A 22,193-nucleotide genomic window follows, 5' to 3' on the forward strand; every position below is an offset into this window, starting at 1 on the left:
AGGAAACCTTCTTTAGAGGACAGAACATCTTCACCAGGACCCAGCCATGTTTTCAAACGATTATACATTACTTGTCAATGCATTTACAAAAGTCTATGAAAACATCAATAATATATTTTTCCTTAGATTCTAGATTTACCAGTGTGACAGCTAATGCAATAATGATTTGTTTCAAGTGCCAGTGTTTAAGCTGTGTAAAGCTGATTTTGTAACGTGTTGTTGTCAGCTGCTTTGTAGTTAATGAAATTAAACACCCATTGCATTTGTCTTCAGGGGGCAAGGAACAAACACACCACTGGCTTCTTTTTCTGTTAAAATACATTGCAAACACCTGCATTTGGATGGCCCTGAGTGGGGCTCACTCAGGAGCCAAGGAACTCTCTGGGCTTCCAGGCACAATTCATCAGCACCAGCGCTGGGCTGGGATGCCCATATTCAAGAGATTATGACATCTGAAACCTGCAATGTTAAAAAAAAATGAAACTTTTGTAATAATATTGGGGATCATTCCATTAATCTTCCTAGAAAAAGGACCTTTAACTTCACTAATAAAAGCATGAAGGAGGTTGAAATCCACGCAACAGTTGGCTACTTACATAAATAGAACAGTTGGACAAGCTGTGACGAGCCCAGATAAACTACATATGGTGATGTCCCACAGAAAGAAAGTTTATCATTCTCTTCCAAATCCTTGTTATAAAAAGAAACAGTCCCCTAGAAGTTGGGGCAGTGACATGGCAAATAAAGAAAATAAACTGGCTCGTGGGGGCCACCTGCCTGAAAAATCACATGGTGATAGTGGTGGTCCTGGTTCTTCTCAAACAGAAAGCCCCTCGTCAAAATACTGTGTTTGGCTGTCCGCCCGCACCCCCACCCCCTGGAGGGTCTCAGAACTGTAAAACAATGGCACAAATTTTGTTCAGGAATTTGAGATTGAATATAGCTTTAGCTGTCTGGGAAAAGAGGAGTATAAGTGAAGTTGTAGCTTAGTTGGTGAGGACAGAAGGCGGTGGAGTGGTGGTGGGTTGCCTTCTTGTACTCAGCAATGGTTTACGTGAGGAAAAACAGTACATCTCCCTTGGCTGCTGTGTAGTCTTGTTGTCTCTAGTAAAGTCACTAGTTAAATGCATATTTGAAGAATACATAATAATTTGTTTCAACTGGCTTCAAGCAGTCATAAAAATGTGGTGGTCAGAACTATAAATCAAAGCAGAAATTGTAAATGATGAAATATTCACATTTTAAAACAATAATTAAGTGGGTTGTGCAAACAAAACCATCTTACTTTGGTTCCAGGATATACTGATAATATAGCTAAGGACGTGGATGCTTATTTATTACAGTTGCTTTGAGACATTCATCTACTAAAAGAGCATTTGGCCATTGAAAACATCCCTGAACTTTTTGATTTCCAAAATATGTCTCATGAAAGGACTGTGAACTGTGGAAGAAATCACAGTTATGTGGTTTTTAAAAAGCCACATAATGAAAACACTTACAAAACTGTAACAATCTGCTCTGTGTTGAAGTGGAAAATTATCGGAAAGGAGCAGCTTCAACTTTGGTGAAGTGAATGTACACTCTGAAGATTGTTCTCCTTTGCTGCATTGGGATTTCTATGGTTATTTGGTGACAGTGTTTAAAAACTACTGGATCTTAATGCAATCCTACATAAGAAGATCCTTTATGCTATGTGAAAAAAATAAGAAAACATTACTAGAAACCACAAAGACCAATCATTATTACTTTGTTTAAGATTGTATTTTATAAGAACACACCAAATGTGTGTGGCTATTTTCTGATGTTGAAAAGACTTTGCAAGTTTAAAACATCATAGCAAATAATCAATGCCAGCAGTTTTTATCCACACTTGGGTATAAAAATGCCTTAATTATTAATAAGCCCATGTGTGTGATACCGATATCAGTTTTGAAACTTAAAACCAACCATGCTTCTGGTGTGATAAAACTATGGAATTAAATCAGGAGTTTCCATTCATGTAGAATGTTGTTGTTAAAACTTATTCCACACCGCCTTTAAAATTTGAGAATATTTTTAATATCTCTGGCTTTATTTTGCCAGAATTATCATGTCATGTATATATAAAAGAAAAAGGTGAATATGTATTTGTATGAATCCTTAGCTGGAAATGTTCAATACAGAGTTGGCTAATTTCTATTGCATATAGATTTCGAATTGTTTCAGTTCTCTATCACTTAAGCTTCCTTTTTTTGAATAAATTCACTAAATTTTCATACTTTGTTCTTTCAAATTCTTATTTTATATGAATTCTAATATCTTCACTACATTATATTTTAAATAATTTACATACATCCTTTAGAATAGTCCACAGTTAGTGATGACCTTGATTTTGAATTCTAACACTGTATTACTGCTTCCTGCAGAGCATCAAACTGTATGAGATCTTTTTTTAATACTATTTTTTGGGGTGTCAATGAACCCACTTGTTAATGTCTGCACAGCTGTATGGAGGTCTGTCTGGAAAAGGTCCAGCCATTGTTAATATAATGAGAATGGTTTACACAACATCGATGTAACCTGCAACCAAGGAGAGTGGACTGGAATGCACATGCATGAACAATGACAACTTCACTGTACTAGTCAGTGAGGGTGGTAGACACCATTGAGTGAGCATATGTACTGTGCGGTTGTTGCATTCAAAATGACTGAGTGAGTAGAGCAATGAATCTGTATCAAATTTTGCATTAAGCCTCAACATTTGTCTGTGGAAACTATTCGGATGATTCAGAAGGCTTTTGGGGATGATGCAATGAGTGCAGTGCAAATAAAAGTGTGGCACAAACACTTCAAAGATGGTCGAGAATCTTTTGAAAGTGATCTACATTCTAGATAGCCTGAAAAGAGCAGAACACCTGAAAATGTTGAATGTACGGGCTGCAATCAACAAAGATCGGCAATGGACAGTGTGAGAACTAGAAGCTGATCTGGGGGTTCCAAAAACTACTGTGTCTGAGATTCTGACACAAAGTCTTGGCATGAAATGTGTGGTGGCAAAATCTGCTCTGCGGCTTCTGCTACCAGAGCAGAAGGAACATTGCGCTGCAGTTGCTAATGACTTGATTCACACTGCTACCAATGAACCAGGTTTCCTCAAGGTCGTACCAGGAGACGAATCATGGGTCTATGGCTCTTATCTGGAAACGAAGGCCCAGTCATCCCACGGAAGTTGCCTGGTTCTCCACACCTGAAGAAGGTGCAGCAAAGTTGCAGCAAGACCAAGACCATGTTAACTGTGTTTTTTGATTGGGAAGGTGTTGTCCATCACAAGTACGCCACTCCAGGTCAAACAAATTAACAAGAAATACTACCTCAATGTTCCTGCTTGGTTGAGAGATGCAATACAATGGAAACGGCCACAGCTATGGGCAACTGGTGATTGGCAGCTTCATCATGACAATATGCCAGCTCACGCATCGCATCTCGTGCAGAGTTGTTTGGCAAAACATCAAGTCACCCAGGTAACTCAGCCCCCCTACAGCACAGATTTGGTGCCCTGTGACTTCAGGCTTTTCCCAAAACTAAAATAACCTTAGAAAGGGAGGAGACTTCAGACCATTGATGAAATTCAGGAAAACATGATGGGGCAGCTGATAGCAATTGGGGGAACTGTGTGAGGTCCCAAGGTGCCTACTTTGAAGAGGACTGAGGTGTTACTGTCCTGTGTACAAGGTTTATTTTATGTTGTATCTTCCTCAATAAATGTCTCTATTTTTCCTAGTATATGTATGGATACTTTCTGGACAGATCCCCATGTATCTTAGCCTGTCTTGAAAGTGATTGGGTTTGAAGTGCCACTATTGGTTTATATGTCATTTCATCTTCAATGATTCCATGGATATCTGAGCAAAGATTTTTAGTAATTGAATTTCTATGCACTAATTCTTCAAGCACTTGAATATAAGTCTTTAGAATTTATCCAATTAGCAACTACTGACATGAATTTTAAACAAGCATCTTTTTTGCTTTAAAAATATTAAAAATGTTTTCTTTCAAAAAAGTAAATTGTGGCTGGTAAAATGGACTAGTTGCATACAGAATGGAAAAAGAAACATCCCATTAATATAATTATGCAAACGGAGGGGGTCTAAGAAATACCTCAGGCTAATTGTTTCTGGATTCACCACAGGAAGACTGGGGTGGTCCTCCAAAGTTCAAGCCCCATCCTCTGCCTCACTTTCCCTACTCCATCCCCCCCTTTCCCTCTCTGTCCTGACTTAGAATCATATTGCAGGCCCTCTCCCAGGTCTTTTTGGACCCAGGTCTGTACAGTAACAAAGAACTGGACATGGGCCTGCCTTTCTGCAGAATCTGGGTAACAGTCAAAAGTAAGAGGGGGCCTCGGCCAGGTGCCTCACTTGGCTGCAGCATCGTCCTGTACACCAGAAAGGTTACAGGTTCAGCCCCTAGTCAGGACACATAGCTAGGCTGCAGGTTTAATTCCTGGTTGGGGCATGTATAGTAGGCAGCCAATTGATGTTTCTCTCTCTCTTCCTCTCTAAAAAGCAATTAAAAAAGTATCCTCCAGTGAGGATTATTTAAAAAAAAAAAAAAAAGGCCAGAGGGCTCTTGGCACTGAGCCCTCATTCTCCATCCAAGAAGCCAAGATGCAGAAACACTTGGGGCAGGACCTCGACTCTGGAGGAGGAGGGCAGTGCTCTGATCCGGGCACAGGCATGGCTGGAAACAGGCTGCATGGTGTAGACGTGGGTGAGGCTCCCGCCGGACAGTGGTTGGCAGACACTGTGTGCACAGGGAACAGGGAGCCGCAGTGTGACCATAGGCTCAATCCAAGGTTGCCAGACCCTATGCCACAGCCAGTCCCATGCCATCTGGAGTCCTTGGTGGCCAAGGGCTGTGGCTGCTGCTGCCAGCTGTACACACAGAGAGGCCTGCCTACTCCCTTTGCCTTTACAGGTTTCTTTTCCCACAGGAGGATTGTGCCCTGGGTGTCCCTTGGTCTCCAGTGCCAGTGGAATGAGGTGTAGCAGCCGAGACTTGTTACATTGGTTTGATTCCAAACCCGACAAATTCCAGCCAAGATGGAGGTGTAGAGATACGCTTTGTCTCTTTGCACAACCAAAAGAAGGGCAACAATAAATTTAAAAACAAAAAATAACCAGAACTGCCAGAAAATCGAACTGTACGGAAGTCTGACAACCAAAGAATTAAAGAAGAAACATTCAACCAGACTGGTAGGAGGAGTGGAGACGGGCAGCCTGGGTGAAAAGGACTAATGGCAAGGTGGAGGCTGGAGGACTGGGTCGTCCCACATTATAGATAAACCAGGAGGAACAACTGGGGATCCAGACTGCGAAACCCAGGGTTCCAGTGCAGAGAAATAAAGCCTTAAAATAAGTTTTTACAGCCTGACTGTAAAAACCTATGGTGGTTGTGGTGATGGGAGAAACTCCCAGCTTCACAGGCAAGCTCATTGGAGAGACCCACAGGGTCCTACAACATACACAAACCCACCCCCAGGAATCAGCACCAGAAGGGCCCAAGTTGCTTGTGGGTAGTGGGGGAAGTGACTGAAAGCCAGCGGAGATCTGAGCAAGCTGCATTGTTCCCTCTTGGACTCCTCCCCGCCCCCCACAGTGCCACAAAGCAGCAAAGTGGGTTGCCCAGCCCTGGCAAATACCTAAGGCTCCGTCCCTTACAATGTAACAGGTGCACTGAGACAGAAACTATGGCCCAAATGAAAGAACATATCAAAGCTCCAAAAATACAACTAAGTGATGAAGAGATAGCTAACCCATCAGATGCACAGTTCAGAACACTGGTAATCAGGATGTTCACAGAAATGGTTGAGTATGGTTGCAAAATTGAGGGAAAATGTGAAGGCTATGAAATGTGAAATAAAGGAAAATGTACAGGGAACTAACAGTGACGGGAAGGAAACAGGGACTCAAATCAAGGGTTTGGAGCAGAAGGAAGAAATGAGTATTCAGCCAGAACAGAATGAAGAAACAAGAATTCAAAAAATTGAGGAGAGGCTAAGGAACCTCTGGGATAACTTTAAATGTTCCATCATCCGAATCATAGGGGTGCCAGAAGAAGGAGAGGAAAAACAAGAAATTGAAAACTTATTTGAAAAAATAGTGAAAGAGAACTCCCCCAATCTGACAAAGGAAAAAACTTCCAGGAAGTCTTGGAAGCTCAGAGAGTTCCAAAGAAGCTGGACTCAAGGAAGCACACACCAAGGCACATCATAATTACATTACCCAAGATTAAAGATAAGGAGAGAATCCTAAAAGAAGCAAGAGAAAAGGAGGCAGTTACCTACAAAGGAGTTCCCATAAGACTATCAGCTGATTTCTCAAAAGAAACTTTGCAGGCAAGAAGGGGTGGGAAAGAAGTATTCCAAGTCATGAAAGGCAAGGACCTACATCCAAGATTACTCTATCCAGCAAAGCTATCATTTAGAATGGAAGGGCAGAAAAAGAGCTTCCCAGATTGGGTCAAGTTAAAGGAGTTCATCATCACCAAGCCATTATTATATATGAAATGTTAAAGGGACCTATCTAAGAAAAACAAGAAGATCAAAACTATGAACAGTAAAATGACAACAAACTCACAACTATCAACAACTGAACCAAAAAAACGAAACAAAACCAAAAACAAACTAAGCAAACAAATAGAACAGGAACAGAATCTTAGAAATGGGGATCACATGGAGGGTTATCAGCAGGGAAAGGGAGCAGGGAGAATGGGGGAAAAGGTACATGCAATAAGAAGCATGAATAGTAGGTACAAAATAGACAGGGGGAGGTTAAGAAGAGTATGGGAAATGGAGAAGCCAAAGAACTTATATGCACGACTTGTGGACATGAACTAAGGGGGAGAGATGCTGAAGGTGGGTGCTGTGCAGGACAGAGGGGTCATAAAGGGGAGAAAAAATGGGACAACTGTAATAGCCTAATCAACAAAATATATTTTTAAAAACCTGCTAAATTGTATTTAATACTATTTGAAATGTTTAAATGAAATCATTCAAAAGGCTTTTTTTTTAGTCCTGGCTAATTTTTGTTGAAATCCTTTTTTTTTTTTTTTGGCCATTTTGGTGAAGGCTACAGAAGCCTACTTTTCATTTTATTTTATTATTTTAAAGAATTTTTATTGATTATGCTATTATAGTTTTCCCAATTTTTCTCCCTTTCTCCCCCCTCCACCTTGCCCCCCAACCATCCAGCATTCCCCCACCCCCTTAGTTCATGTCCATGGGTTGTACATATAAGTTCTTTGAGTTCTCTGTTTGCTATATCATTTTTTAATCTCTCCTGGTCTATTTAATGCCTACTAATTATGCTTCTTCTTCCCTGTACCTTCCCTGCCCCCTATTCCTCCCTTCCCCCTCCCCACTGAAATCCCTCCGTGTGATGTCCATTTTTCTGATTCTGTTCCTGTTCTAGTTGTTTCCTTAGTTTTTGTTTTCATTGTTTTTCTTTTCTTTCAGGTTCATTTGTTGATAGTTGTGAGTTTGTTGTCATTTTACTGTTCATATTTTTTATCTTATTTTTCATAGATAAGTCCCTTTAACCTTTCATATAATAATGGCTTGGTGATGCTGAATTCCTTTAACTTGACCTTATCTGAGAAGCACTTTATCTGCCCTTCCATTCTAAATGAAAGCTTTGCTGGATAGAGTAATCTTGGATGTAGGTCCTTGCCTTTCATGACTTTGCATACTTCTTTCCGGCCCCTTCTTGCCTGCAAAGTTTCTTTTGAGAAATCAGCTGATAGTCTTATGGGAACTCCTTTGTAGGTATCTGCCTCCTTTTCTCTTGCTTCTTTTAGGATTCTATCCTTATCTTTAATGTTGGGTAACTTAATGATGATGTGCCTTGGTGTGTTCCTCTTTGTGTCCAGCATCTTCGGGACTCTTAGAGTTTCCTGGATTTCCTGGAAGTCTATTTCCTTCACCAGATTGGCACCTTCACCCCCAAGGTGCCAGTGTGGGGAGCTCCATGCCAGCCCCACTGCCAACCCCTGACCTGTCAACAAAAACGGTACCAGGTCCCCTGCCCCCTCTCTGCCCAGAAACGGTACACAGGGTGGGAGGGAGCCACAGGCCAGAAGGGCCTGGGAGGCCCAGTGCGCCCCTGCTCTGAGACAGTGGTGGACAAGAGGAGAAGGGTGAGCCTTGGTGTTGGATGGCTGGGGACCCTACAGTGCAGAAGGTATGCTTCCCTAGGAAGCCCACCTGAAGGTCCCTCCACAAACTGGACTTGGCAAGCCCATTTTCCTCCTGCAGGCCTAGGGACATGGCACCCCTGCTGTCAATTGGTAAAACCAGAGCCTGTCGGCACTATGCACTGCCCAGGGTGCCTGGCGTCGAGGCCTCCTATTTTCTTCCTATGGTGGAGGTAGATGCTCCCCTACCCTTAGACATTTCCTGGTGCTGCTACCCTACCAGGTGTCCAGACAGGGGGCTGCCATCCTGACTCAGGGGAGAGGACTGGTGGCAGGGGCAGACTTCCCTGCAGGTGGGAGAATAGCAGGGCCCCGTGGAGAGGGAGCCTGGGCCCCTCCACCCTGTAACAGACACATACCGTCCTCACAGACATCAGCCTGGAACACACGCGAGACACATGAAATGCTACATCTGGCAGAGGTCGCAGTCCTTACCCAGCCCCAGGGGCAGGGCAGCAGTTGTCCAGAGGACGCCATCCCCCGACCTGAGGTACATGGTGTCTAGGACCCTGGGATCTGTACCTCCACGGGGATCAGGCCTCGGGGGCAGTTTCAATGGGGGACACAGTCTCTCTCTGGGCCCATGCATCCCCATAGAGAGGTCCCGGAGTTGTGCTTGAAGAAGTCAGGAAGGTTCCCTGGCTATGCTGAATCCCCACCTGCCCCCCCCACCCCACCCCCCGGCTCATAACACAGGTAGAAATGCAAAGCTTTTGTTAGGCATTAAATGGGGAGCAGAGACAACCCCATGTCCCCACAGGCCAGCACTGCCCCAGCAGTGCGCCTTAGCGGTAGGGGTCCCCAGTACTGGCTCCGGCTTGGTCTGGGCCTGAGGGACCTGACGGTTGGTACTTTTCTCGCTAAGGACTCCCAGGAAGGGAGAACCTGCACTTTACCTGACTGTTGGGCCCAGGTCTCTGCCTCCAGGCTTGGCTGCAATTCACTGCCAGGTGCCCATTCTAGGTTTCTAGCACAGCCTGATCCAGACAAACTACCCACCTAGCAGGGGTGCAGCAGACAGACAGCTGAAGGGCAGATGGGTGCTTGTGGGCGTGGTAAGTTTCCAGGGCTGTGGGTGCACTGAGCCAACCCCTCACTTGCAGTGAGGATCTGGGGACACCACTTCAGGAGAGGCTGGCTGCTTTCCACTTTCTTGCTCAGCTTCGGGCCCTTCCTTGGTGACGGCCTGAGCAGGGCAGCCTGCAGCGGAGGGGTCTGGACTCTGAGAAGGCTCTCGGTGTATACACAGTCACAAACATGCACAGGAACACACACAGCCCATGGGCTTGCTGACAGGCAGGTGGCACCAGTACAGCAGGCTGTACCGGCTAAGAAATGTGGGCCTTTTTCCTACCAAGAGGGGCTAGAGGCCAGGGGTGGATAAGGCCATGAGCCCCTAGCAAGGAGACTGGCTACCAAGACGGGCCTCCAAGAGGGGACCCTGAGAGACTGCCCAGGGAGTGCTGCAGAAGCTGGGAGCTTCTTTCCTGGCAGCCAGAAGCTCAGCCTATGACTGCAGGGACAACTGTTGGGCCAAGTTGTCTGAGTGCTGAACCCAGAGAGTAGAACCTCTGAAATCCGCCTCAAGTTTCAGGCCCACCAGCCTCACTAGGAGGATGTTCGACCCTGAGTGCTGCAAGGCCAGGCCCACAGCTTAGGCCCAGCAGGAGCGCACTGAATGACTTGGTGGTACAGCAGGGATCCTAAGAACAGTTACCTGGTGCCCTTTCCGCAGGCGGCTGTAGGAGGAGAGAGTGGCAAGAGCAAGCGATATGAATTTCTTGCCCCACGGATTTCACTCCACCCTGTCCTCACCACTTCCCTGAAGCTACGTGAGGCCAGGGCTGCGGGGGCCACACTCGCAGGGTTGTGCAGCTGCCACCTCCAACTGCCAGCTTCTTGGGTCTCAGACCTGGGCCTTGGGCCTTATAGCCGATGGTGATGGCGCTGGCACCAGGTCTCGGAGGACACACTGGTGGCCCCAAGCACAGCGGTGGGCAGTGGTGCGGGAGGAGCAGCTCTCTGGCAGCAGTGAGGGCTTGGAGGTGGATTACTGGGCATGGAGCCCAGAGCTCAGCCCTAGAGAGGGAAGGAGAAAATAAGACTGGACTGGGCAGTCTCTCAGGGGACAGCTCTGTCCCCACCCAGCCTCATGGCTGTGCCAGGCGAGTGGGTATAGATGGGTCCAGCAGGGCTGAGGGCAGTGGGTGCCACTCGCTGGAACCCTCCTTCCTGAGGCACTGGCACCTGGGTGACCTACGTGGGCTGCTGTGTTCAGGGAGGAGACCTGCCACTGTGTGGGGCACCAGTTGAAAACATCAGGACAATAGTTCCAAGCTCGGGAAGCCATCTCATGTTCCTCCTCAAGTGGCTGTGTCTGTCTTGCCCTCACAAGCCTGCCCCTGTATCTATGGAGCCACAAGGTGCCAGCCATGCTCCATCCTCTGCCTCCTCCCAGACTGGCATCTTCCTTCCTCCCCACCAGCTGTCAGATACCAAAGGCGGTTGACCCACTGTATCACACCTCAGAATCTGATTCAACCAGGACCGAGAACCACAAGGAGAGATCGAGAGAGAGGACTAGCTAGGAGGAAAAAGGAATTCTCCCCTTCAGTAAATTTTTTGGAAACTTTAGCTTTTTGCTCCTCTATGCTTTCAAGCCTTCTCCTCCCCTCCCCTCCCTGGAACCCACTATGCACCTGGGGTTCTGACCTAAGGGCCTGACAAGGAGGCAGAGATGGGATAGGCAAAAGGAGGCTTGCCATCCAGGAGTACACTGCCCTGGTGCCCTGAACTGAGCTGACAAGGCCAGCCTGAGCCACACTGCACCTGAGCAGAGCAGGTGGAGCTGCCTCCAGCTGCAGGGCGATCCTGGCCCAGAGTCTGAGGATCTCCAGCCCTGACCCCATGCCAACCCCTGGCCCTGGCACCCCAGAAGGAGAAGCAGCTCTCTGCCCTGCCCTGGTACTCACTGACTGCTTCCACTGTTTCCTGCCCTAGGTGAGTGCTGCTGCTTGTGACAGCCTGAGCACCTGGCAGCTCAGCCCCAGTGCTATACCCCCCTTAGAGGGTTAGTCACCCCCTACTCATGCAGACACCCCCCTAGCTATCTTTCCCCATTGTCTGGGCAGAGCACCTCTGGGCTCAAAGCATCCCTGGGCCTTATGGCCAGGCTCCCCACATCTCCTTGGATGTCCCTATGGGGAACTAGGGATTGCTGCAGGCCCCAGCTGGCTCAGAATCCACTCACAACCAAGGTGGGGAGGGTGGTGGCTGGGAGAGCAAGAAAGGGACCCTACACCCCAGAGCTCTGGAGCTGCCCACCTAACCCAGCCGAGATAGCATCAGCCACTGTGCCTAGCCTGGCTGGGGCTGCTGGCCAGAGAGAATGCAAGCTCACCATCATGCCTCAGCACCCCAGCACCCCTTGCCCTGAGCATTTGATTCCGGTTAGGTATGAGGCCTGGAGAGAATACAAAGGTGCTGGTGAAGCCCTCTTACCTGAAGAGAGGGTCCCCATCCAACTCCTGACCCCAGCCCAGCACTGTTTTCCTGCCCTGGAAGTGACCAGAACAACATGGTAGGAAGGACCAGGCATCTTCTGAGGGTGCTGCAGCTCACTCAGGCCCTTTCCCTGCTCCCTTCCTCAGCTCAGGAGGTGACTGAAATCCTCAGATCCCTGGACAGGCTGGGCCAGGACGCCCTCCACGTTCACCTAGGCAGGGAGAGCAGGAGGCTAGGGAGAGGGCCAGGCACCAGGCAGCACTGTCTCTTCTGGGCCCTCTGCTGGGACCTGCTGGGTGGGGGGTGGGACTGCAGTTCTAGGGATCAATGATGCAGCAATTCTCAGCGGAGCTCTCTCCAGCTCCCGGAGCATGAGCAGGCTGTCTCCAAAGCCAGGGCTCTGGCCAAGGTTGGGTCCTAATGTGGCCAGACCCTGTCCCCATGCGGCCAGCCTGGCCCCCATGCCCAATCCCTCAGCCCAAGGATCACCCTGCAGACTGTGTGCTGGGAGGTGGGAAGGGCTGGCCACCTATAGGACAGAAGTGCTAGCCTAGCCAGTTTCTTCTGCTGCTTGCTCTCTGTGCTTCTCTCTATGCTCCCTTATCTGGGCTCTCAGGCACTCTGGTCTATCAGATTCCAGCTCAAGTTTTGCTCACCCTCCACTTCCTGCTCAGAAAAACTCAAAGCAGCTCAAACAATAAAAGCCCTTCTCCCTTACTTTACACATGGGCTCCCCTCCCAGACCCTTAAGTGCTCCAGGTGTAGTCCAGACCACCAGTCCTGGTGCCACCATACCACTGTGAAGTTGGTGTCGTCAGTTTGGGGTTAAGCCATTCTAATACATGGGTAAGGTTTGATGATTTAATTTGCTTCTCCTAATGCATGATGCATTTTGTTTTCCAGTAGTTTCCCATTGTTGAAAGATTTATATATATATTTGTTTCCTATGTATCTATAGATATTCTTTGGTAAGGAGCTTTTTTAAATCCTTGCTTGAGGATAGGCTTTTATTGATTTAGAGAGAGAGGAAGGGAGACAAAGAGAGAAACATCAATGTGAGAGAGAAACATTGATCAGTTGCCTCCCGTACGCACCCAGATTGAGGATAGAACCCACAACCTAGGTATGTACCCTGACCGGGAATTGAACCAACAAACTTTTGGTGGCCAGGATGACACTCCAACCCACTGAGCCACTGGGCCAGGACTGTCAAAAAGCTATTAATATCTAAGCCGTTTTATTTTAATAAAAGGAATTTGTTTTCTCATTGTGGAGTTTTACTAGTTCTCTGAATAACTCTAATGCAAGTCTTTTTTCAGATAGGTATTTTGCCATTTTGTCTTTCAATTATTTGAACATGGCCATTCACAGGAACCAGTACACGGATCATCTCAGATGTGACTGGCCATTAATTTTTTTATAATCAAGTGTGCTGAGCCATACGAGGTGTCCTCTTGGCCTCACTTCCAGTAGGTTCAGGTTGAATTTCTACTTTTATACCACTCTCATGTACAGAGGGATATAACAACGAAGTCCCCCTTACTATAATGATCTATATAGAGTTATGAAATGAGGAAAATACAGTATGTACAGAAATATACAAATTTATTCTTTGTAACACTACATGCTTGATCATACTTTGTATTAAATTCAAAGTTATTATTTCTTTTCCTCTTCCAGAGAATAATGTTGTATCATTTTATATTATTAGATGATAAAGAGTTATGAATTTGCTTTATTAACTGTAATTCTCATTCTGCCCTGTTTTTTCTCCATGCACACAACATTTGCTAACAGTTGGATTAGATATTTTATATATTTTATTTTTCACAACTCCATCATAAGCATTCTTTAAAAAATTTTTATTTTATTCTTATTTATTCTATTATAGTTGTCCCAATTTTCCCCCTTTGTGCTCCTCCACCCAGCCTACCCACCCCCTGCTCCCACAGTCCATCCCCACCCCATTGTCCATGTCCATGGGTCATTCATACATGTCCTGTGACTACCCATTTCCCCTTCTTTCCACCCTTCCCCCAACCTCCTTTCCTCTGGCAGCTGTCAAGTCTGTTTCCTGTTTCCATGTCTCTGGTTCTGTTTTGCTCATTAGTTTATTTTGTTCATTAGATTCCTCTTGTAAGTGATATATAGTATTTGTCTTTCACTGACTGGCTTATTTCACTTAGCATAATAGTCTCCAGTTCCATTCATGCTGTTACAAAGGGTAGGAGTTCCTTCTTTCTTTTTAGTATTCCATTGTGTAGATAAACCACAGTGTTTTAATCCATTCATCTACTGACGGGCACTTAGGCTGTTTTCAACACGTGGCTATTATAGATAGCACTGCTACAAACATCAGGGTGCTAAGTTCTCGGGGTGCTAAGTTCTTTTGAATTGGTCTTTCAGGATTTTTAGGGTATATTCCCAGCAGTGGGATCTCTGGGTCATAAGGCAATTCCATTTTTAATTTTTTGAGGAAATTCCATACTGTTTTCCACAGTGGCTGCACCCATCTGCATTCCCATCAACAGTGCACTGGGGTTCCCTTTTCTCCATATCCCTGCTGGCACTTGTTGCTTGTTGATTTATTGATGATAATCATTCTGACACCAGTGAGGTGATATCTCATTATGGTTTTATTGTTTTAATTTGCATCTGTCTGATGGCTAGTGATGTTGGGTGTGTTTCCATATGTCTATGGGCCATCTGTATGTCCTCCTTGGGGAAGTGTTTGTTCACGTCTTCTCCCTACTTTTTATTTATTTATTTTTAGAGAGAGGGGAAGGGTAGAAGAAAGAGAGGGAGAGAAACATCAATATATAGTTGCCTCTTGTGCACCTCCAACTTGGGTCCTGGCGTGCAACCCAGGCATGTGCCCTGACTGGGAATCGAACCAGCGACCCTTTGGTTCAGAGGCTGGCATTCAATCCACTGAGCCATACCAGCCAGGGCCTTCTGCTCCCTACTTTTTAATTGGATTGTTTATCTTCCTGGTGTTGAATTGTGTGAGTTCTTTATATATTTTGGATATTAAACCCTTGTCCAATATATCATTGACAAATATGTTCTCCCATACAGTTGGTTCCCTTTTCATTTTGATGATGGTATCTTTAGCCATGCAGAAACTTTTTAATTTGATGTAGCCTCATTTGTATATTTTTTCCCTTTATTTCCCTTGCCTTGGAAATATAGCATCAAAAATATTGCTATGTGGGACATCTGAAATTTTATTGCCTATGTTTTTCTCTAGGACTTTTATGGTATCACAACTTATATTTTATCCATCTTTTGTCTATCTTGAGTTTATTTTGGTGTATGGTGTAAGTTGGTGATCTAGTTTCATTTTTTTGCATGTACCTGTCCAGATCTTCCAACACCATTTATTATAGAGGCTATTTTTACTTCATTTTATTCTCCTGCTCCCCTTGTCAAATATTAATTGACCATGGAGACTTGGGTTTATTTCTGGGCTCTCTATTCTGTTCCATTGATCTATGTGTCTCTTCTTATGCCAGTACCAGACTGTTTTGATGACAGTGGCCTTGTAATATAGTTTGATATCAGGTATTGTGACTCCCCCTACTTTGTTCTTCTTTCTCAAAATTGTTGAGGCTATTTGGGGTTGTTTATGGTTCCATATAAATTTTTGAAATGTTTGTTCTATATCTTTGAAATATGTCATTGGTATTTTAATAGGGATTGTGTTAAATCTATAAATTACTTAGGGTAGTATGGACATTTTAATGATGTCAGTTCTTCCAATCCATGAACATGGCACATGCTTCCATTTATTTGTGTCTTCCTTAATTTCTTTCTTCAGTGTCATGTAGTTTTCTGAGTACAGGTCTTTTACCTCCTTGGTTCAGTTTATTCCTAGGTACTTTACGTTTTGTTGTTGTTGTTGTTGCTATAGTAAATGGGATGTTTTCTTCATTTCTCTTTCTGATAGTTCATTGTTGGTGTATAAAAATGCCATCAATTTTGAAATATTGACTTTGTATCCCACTACTTTGCTGAATTCACTTATTAGGTTGAGTAGTTTTTTGGTGGAGCCTATAGGGTTTTCCATGTAGGTCATTATGTCATCTGCAAATAATGACAGTTTTACTGCCTCTTTTCCAATTTGGATGCCTTTCATTTGTTCTTTTTGTCTGATTGCTGTGGCCAGAACTTCCAGTACTATGTTGAATAAGAGTGGTGAAAGAAGACACCTTTGTCTTGTTCTTGATCTTAAGGGAAACACTTTTAGTTTTTGCCCACTGAGAATGATGTTGGCAGTAGGTCTTTCATATATGGCCTTTATTATGTCAAGCTCCCTCTATTGTCACTTTGCTGAGTGTTTTTATCATTCATGGGTTCTGGATTTTATCAAAGGATTTTTCTGCATCTATAGATATGATCATGTGATTTTTGTCTTTCATTTTGTTTATGTGATGTATCACATTTATTGATTTGTGAATATTGTACCATCCTTGTATCCCTGGAATAAATCCCACTTGATCATGGTGTATGATCTTTTTAATGTATTGTTGGATCCACTTTGTTAGTATTTTGTTGAGAATTTTAGCATCTTTGTTCATCAGAGATATCAGCCTGTAATTTTCTTTCTTTGTTGTGTCGACCTGGTTTTGGGATTAGGATAATACTAGCTTCGTAAAAAGAGTTTGGGAGTCTTCCCTGTTCTTGAATTTTTTGTAATAGTTTGTGAAGGATCGGCATTAGTGCTTCTTTGAATGCTTGGTAAAATTCACCTTTGAAGTTATCTGGTTCAGGGCTTCTGTGTGTCAGTAGTTTTTTGGTTACTGCTTCAGTTTCGCTAGTTGTTATCAGTCTATTCAGGTTTTCTGTTTCTTCCTGATTCAGTTTTGGAAGATTGTATGTTTCTAGAATTTTATCCATTTCTCCAAGTTGCCCAATTTCTTGGCATATAGTTGCTCATAGTAATTTCTTACAACCCTTTGTATTTCTGTGGTATCAGTTGTTACCTCTCCACTTTCATTTCTGATTTTATTTATTTGGGTCCTGTACCTGTTTTTCCTGATGAGTCTGGTTAATGGTTTGTCGATTTTGTTTATCTTTTCAAAGAAGCAGCTCCTGGATTCATCGATCCTTTGAATTGTGTTTTTAATCTCTATGTCATTTAATTCTACTCTGATCTTATTTCCTTCCTTCTACTCACTCTGGGCTTTGTTTGTTGTTGTTCCTCCTGTTCTGGTAGATGTAGGTGTTTCTTTGAGATTTCTCTATCTTCTTTAGGTTCACCTGTATTGCTATGAACTTCCCTGCCATTACTTCCTTCACTCTGTCCCATAGGTTGTACGTTCATTATCATTTGTTTGCAGATACTTTTTGATTTCTTCCTTGATCTCATCGTTAACCCATCCATTATTTAATTACCTGCTATTCATCTTCCACGTATTTGAATGTTTTTGAATTTTTTACTTAAGGTTGGTTTCTAGTTTCAAGCCATTGTGATATGAGGAAGTGCTTGATAAGATTTCAGTGTTCTTAAGCTGTTGTGGCTTGTTTTCTGTCCTACCACATGGTCTATCTTTGAAAATGATCCATGTGTATTTGAGAAGAATGTATATTTTGCTTCTTTGGGGTGAAATGTTCTATAAATATCAATTAAGTCCACTTGATCTAGAGTATCATTCAATTCTGCAATATTTTTGTTGATATTTTATTTAGAAGATCAATCCATTGTTGACGGTGGGGTTTTCAAATCCCCTACTATGACTATGTTACTGTCTATCTCTTTCTTAAAGTCCTCCATAGTTTATATATTTAGGTTCACCTACATTGGGTACATATATGTTTACAAGATTTATATATTCTTGTTGGACTACTCCCGTAAGTATTATGAAGTTACCTTCTTTGTCTCTTGTTATTGCCTTTGTTTTGAAGTCTATTTCGTGTGATATAAGTATTGCTACCCCAATTTTTTTTCAGGTCCATTTCTGTGTAATATTTTTTACATCCTTTCACTTTCAGCCTGTGTATATCTTTTGTTCTGAGGTGAGTCTCTTGTAGACAGCATATATGTGGGTCATGTTTTCTTATCCATTCAGCTACCCTCTCTCTTTTGATTAGAGCATTTAATCCATTTACATTTAAGGTTATTATCGATAGGTACTTATTAATTGCCATATTTTCCTTTTGTACCTGTGTTCTTCTGTCTCTCTCTCTTTATTGCTTCTTCTTCTTAAAGCAGTCCCTTTAGCATCTCTTGCATTGCTGGCTTGGTGGAGATGTACTCTATTAGCCTTCTTTTGTCTGGGAAACTCTTTTTTTACCTTCCATTTTAAATGAGAGCCTTGCTGGATAGAGTAGTCTTGGGTGCAGGTCCTTCTTATTCATTACTTGGAATATGTTTTGCCAATATCTTCTGGCTTGTAGTGTTTCTATTGAGAAATCAGCTAATAGCCTTATCAGAGCTCCCTTGTATGTTACTAGCTTTTTCTCCCTTGCTGCCTTTAAGATTCTCTCTTTTCTTTAAATTTTGCCATTTTGATTGTAATGTGTCTTGGAGTGGGCCTCCCTGGGTTGATCTTGATTGGGACCCTCTGTTCCTATTGTACTTGTGTGATTTTTCTCCCTCACCAAGTCAGGAAAGTTTTCTGTCATTATTTTTTCAAACAGGCTTTCTATCCCTTGCTCCATTTCTTCTCCTTCTGGTATCCCTATGATGTGAATATTATTACGTTTCATGTTGTCCCAAAGCTCCCTTAGACTATCCTTGTTATTTCTGAGCCTTTATTTTGTTGCTCTGTGTGTTTTTTCCCTCCTTGTCTTCCAAATCACTGTTTTGATCCTCTGATTTGTCTGGCCTGCTCTTAATTCTTTCTGTGTGTTCTTCATTTCAGACACTACATTTTTCATTTCCAAGTGGTTCTTGTTCAAGGTTTCTATGTCCTTTTTTATGCTGATGTAGGTCCCACTAAGTTCCTTGAGTGTCCTTATAACCATTACTTTCAACTCTACGTCTAATAAGTTGCTTGCTTCAATTTTGCCTAGCTCTTTTTCTGGATATTCTTCCTGTTCTTTCATTTGGGGGTTGTTTCTATATCTCACTATTTTAATGTTCTGTTTGGTTTGTTTCTACATATTAGATTGATTTGCTCTGAGTCTCTGTCTTGTGGAGTGGATTTGTGTGTCATGAGTCCTGTGGGACCCAGGGGTGCAGACTTCTTGATCTCCTGATCTGGGTGCTGTGGGAATGGACTTTGTGTGGGTCACGTAGACTCTCCTGTTGCATTTGGGGCCTGAGTATTACTGGCCCATTTGTTGGTGGGAGCCCCCCTCTATCTGCCTGGCTTTCAACCCCCACCACATGTTTATGCTATTGTATAGGTGCTGGCTGAACAAAGCAAAACAACTCAAAACAACACCAAAACAAGCAAAACCCCCACCCACCACAGCAATATCAAAAACAAGAGAGTGAAGAATAATGAAAGTGAAGAGAGAAATGGAATAGTAGGGAAATGGGAAAGGGAAAAGCAATATGAAAGGACGAAAGGAAAGAAAAGTGATTATGAGAGGAGAAAGGGAAGAGAGCTGCTACTCGTAATGATGTGAAAGAGACAATGGGGAGAAGGAACACAGTAAAGGCAACAAAAATAATACATGGAGAGAAGAAGGGAACATGGAGTACTGTGAGAGAAGAGTAGAATAGGAGATATGAATAAAAATTAGAGAATCGAAAATAAAAGAAAAATAGATAAAAATAGAAATAAAATGGTGATGAAAAAGAAAAAATAGCTGAGATAATAAAAAACACCAAGTGGACTTGCCTCAGCAGTTTAGATCTTGCCTTCTGGTTTCTTCCTTTGGACACCACTCTGCTGTCTGGGTCTGGCACGAGCCAATGTCTGGGGCTGCCATGTCTGGCCCTCCGCTGCCTTTCTGAAGCTACTGGTAATCCACAGTTTGTCGCTGATCTCTTTGGGCGTGGCTGCTCCCAGTTTGGGCCAGGTTGCTCTGCGAAGCTGGCTTTCATCAGCACTGGGTCCAGGGGCATGTCAGCAATTGTCTCAAGTTGCCACGGGATCCACCTCTGCCGGTCTCTGCCTGCTGGCCATCTTAGCTGGGCCACAGACCAGACTATTTCTGGGAGGGCTTCTGGCAGAAAAAAGGACCTGCAATTCCTGGATCCCCTATGGCAGATGCCTGTCAAACTTCAGGGAAGATTATGGGTGTGTTCCCCCTCCCCTGAGCGACTAGTCTGAGCCTGTTGCGATTACCTCCCTGTGCTGGTTGGGCAGGGTCCCTGAGCCCAGATTTTGCATCTTCCGGACCCGGGGTTGGGGATGGGGGGGGGGCGTGGATTGTATCTGTGGCTCTTCCATGGGGGCGGGGGCACTAGCCTGTTTCCCAGGGTAGTGTGTGGATTGGCTGCGTCCTACTGCCAGTCTCTGATGACCCCTGAGTCTGTTTATGTTGCTGTCTCCTCAGCAAGGGTTAAGATACAGGATGGGAGAGAAGGTAGGAAAAAAAACAAAAACAAAAAAAGAGAGAGAAGAAAAACAGAAGACAGAGCAAAACTGACAACAGAGGGAGAAAAAGGATGTGTTGAGTGGAGCGAACAGGCTAACAGAGGGTAGGGGAAGCGCTATTTCACAGGGTAAGGTGATTGATATTCCCCTGGGGGTGGGGGTAGCTCTTCTCAAGGAAGATGGTTGTTGTGGAGACCAGGTATTTCAGGGCCCCGAAAATCCCGCAGCCACTCCCACAAAACTCTCCCCAGGGCCTCCTACTCCAGACTCTCCTTGCGCAAGTCCCGAATGCACCACCCTCCCTGCACTGGGGCCCAAGGTGGGTAGGCGCACACACACAATCTGTGCTTTCACTCGTTAAGGGAGAAAAAGAAATGTTCAGTTTGTCTCCAGCAGTTTTTGTCTCCCCGCAGGGCACAGAGCATGTTTATCGGCGGGAGCTTCCGTCAGCCAGGCGTGGCTCTGTCCCCACCACGACATCCTCTGCCGTGAGAGGGCCTCTAGGTGTGGGTCGAATCCCACACACAGGAGGCCATCTATCCACGCTTCTCTCTCACACCCAGGCCTCTTCCCCTCTCTCCCAAATTAATAGATCACATCCGGTGCGCACCTTCTTCTTTCAGGTCTCCCAGCATCCTGACGGGGTGGGGAAGGAAGGGAGGAGTCCCGCTGCTCTATCACAACCCGGAGCTGTGGCTGGGGGTGCTAACACCGCTTCCCTCCAGGGAGTCAGCCTCGGGCTCCTGCTGCGGAGCCACCACAGGGGGCGCCACTGCTCCCCTGATGGTCTCTGCTGCCACCTCCACAGTCAGACTCCGCCTCGGCGCCCTGAGTCAGGGAGGGGACAAGTTCCTCCCCAGTAAGTACTGCAGTCCCCGGATCCAGAGGCGCCAGGCTGGCGGCGTTAGGGTGCACAGCCCTCCCGGGCTGGAGGGCACTGAGACAAGTGTGGGCGCCCAGGGGTGGCTCCCTGGAGGCTTCTTCCCAGGTAGGGTATTTTAAAATTCCTCAAAACGGCTCCTGCCCCCAATCTTCAGGGCCACAGTCACCAGGCTGGGCGGCGGCAGCAGCTGCTCTGCCAGGAGAGTCCGGGCCACACTTTCACACACGCCCACACACTCGCCCACGTACACACTCACTCACACTCAGCTGGATTTTTAAGTTGATTACTCTGTAGATTAGCTGCAAGCCGGTGCGGGGCTGGGAGCAAGTGGATGGAGCTTGCAGCTACCCTGCAGCATCTTGGCCAAACGTGTTTCTTAATGTGCCTCCAATGAACCATCATAAACATTCTCTAAATGTCATTTATACCAAGGGAAAATGTTTTATGCTGTGTAATAAATGTGACATTTGGGCCCCAAATTACACTAATTAATTTTGCTTCAATATAAAAATTCATATTATGCCCTGGTTATAGAGTTATTCACTTAACTTTACAAATATTTTTTCACATGCTCTATAGAAAATACTACTATCGTAGGGGGTTATAATTCTATAAACTTTTCACACCATTCTGGCCAGAGATAAAATTATCATCTCCCTAGGATACATGTTAACCACTGGGAAGCAGGGTAGAGCTAGTTTTGTATCCGCAGCTGGAAACACTTTCTGTTATTGGCTCTCCGTACACAGATGTTGGTTTCCTTTCCGCCACCGCCTCCCTGCCCTTGGTTCTCACCAGGAGCTCTGTTGGCTCCACTCCTGCCACCATTCAAGAAAAAGGTGCAGGGAACCTACCTTGCCCTGATCTGCATGGTTCTGAACAAATGAAACTCTTCAAATCTGCATCCACTCCTACCAAAACAAGCAATTTTATAGAGTTTTTAAAACATTTATAAAACAAATAATTTCAATATATTTGAACTATATCTGGGCATGAAAAACAGAAACTTCAAAATTTTTATTCCAAGCCAGCACAACATAAATGTTTTGTCGATATGGCCATTCTATCAAGGTCATACT

General features: G+C 44.6%; 1 pseudogene; it reads left to right on the forward strand.

Moving 5' to 3' along the window:
- Positions 1-445: 445 nt before the first annotated feature.
- On the forward strand, positions 446-1,352 carry LOC112319448 (KATNB1-like protein 1 pseudogene; annotated as a pseudogene).
- Positions 1,353-22,193: the final 20,841 nt, after the last annotated feature.

Source organism: Desmodus rotundus, chromosome 4 (assembly GCF_022682495.2).
Source record: "Desmodus rotundus isolate HL8 chromosome 4, HLdesRot8A.1, whole genome shotgun sequence".
Classification (NCBI taxonomy): domain Eukaryota; kingdom Metazoa; phylum Chordata; class Mammalia; order Chiroptera; family Phyllostomidae; genus Desmodus; species Desmodus rotundus.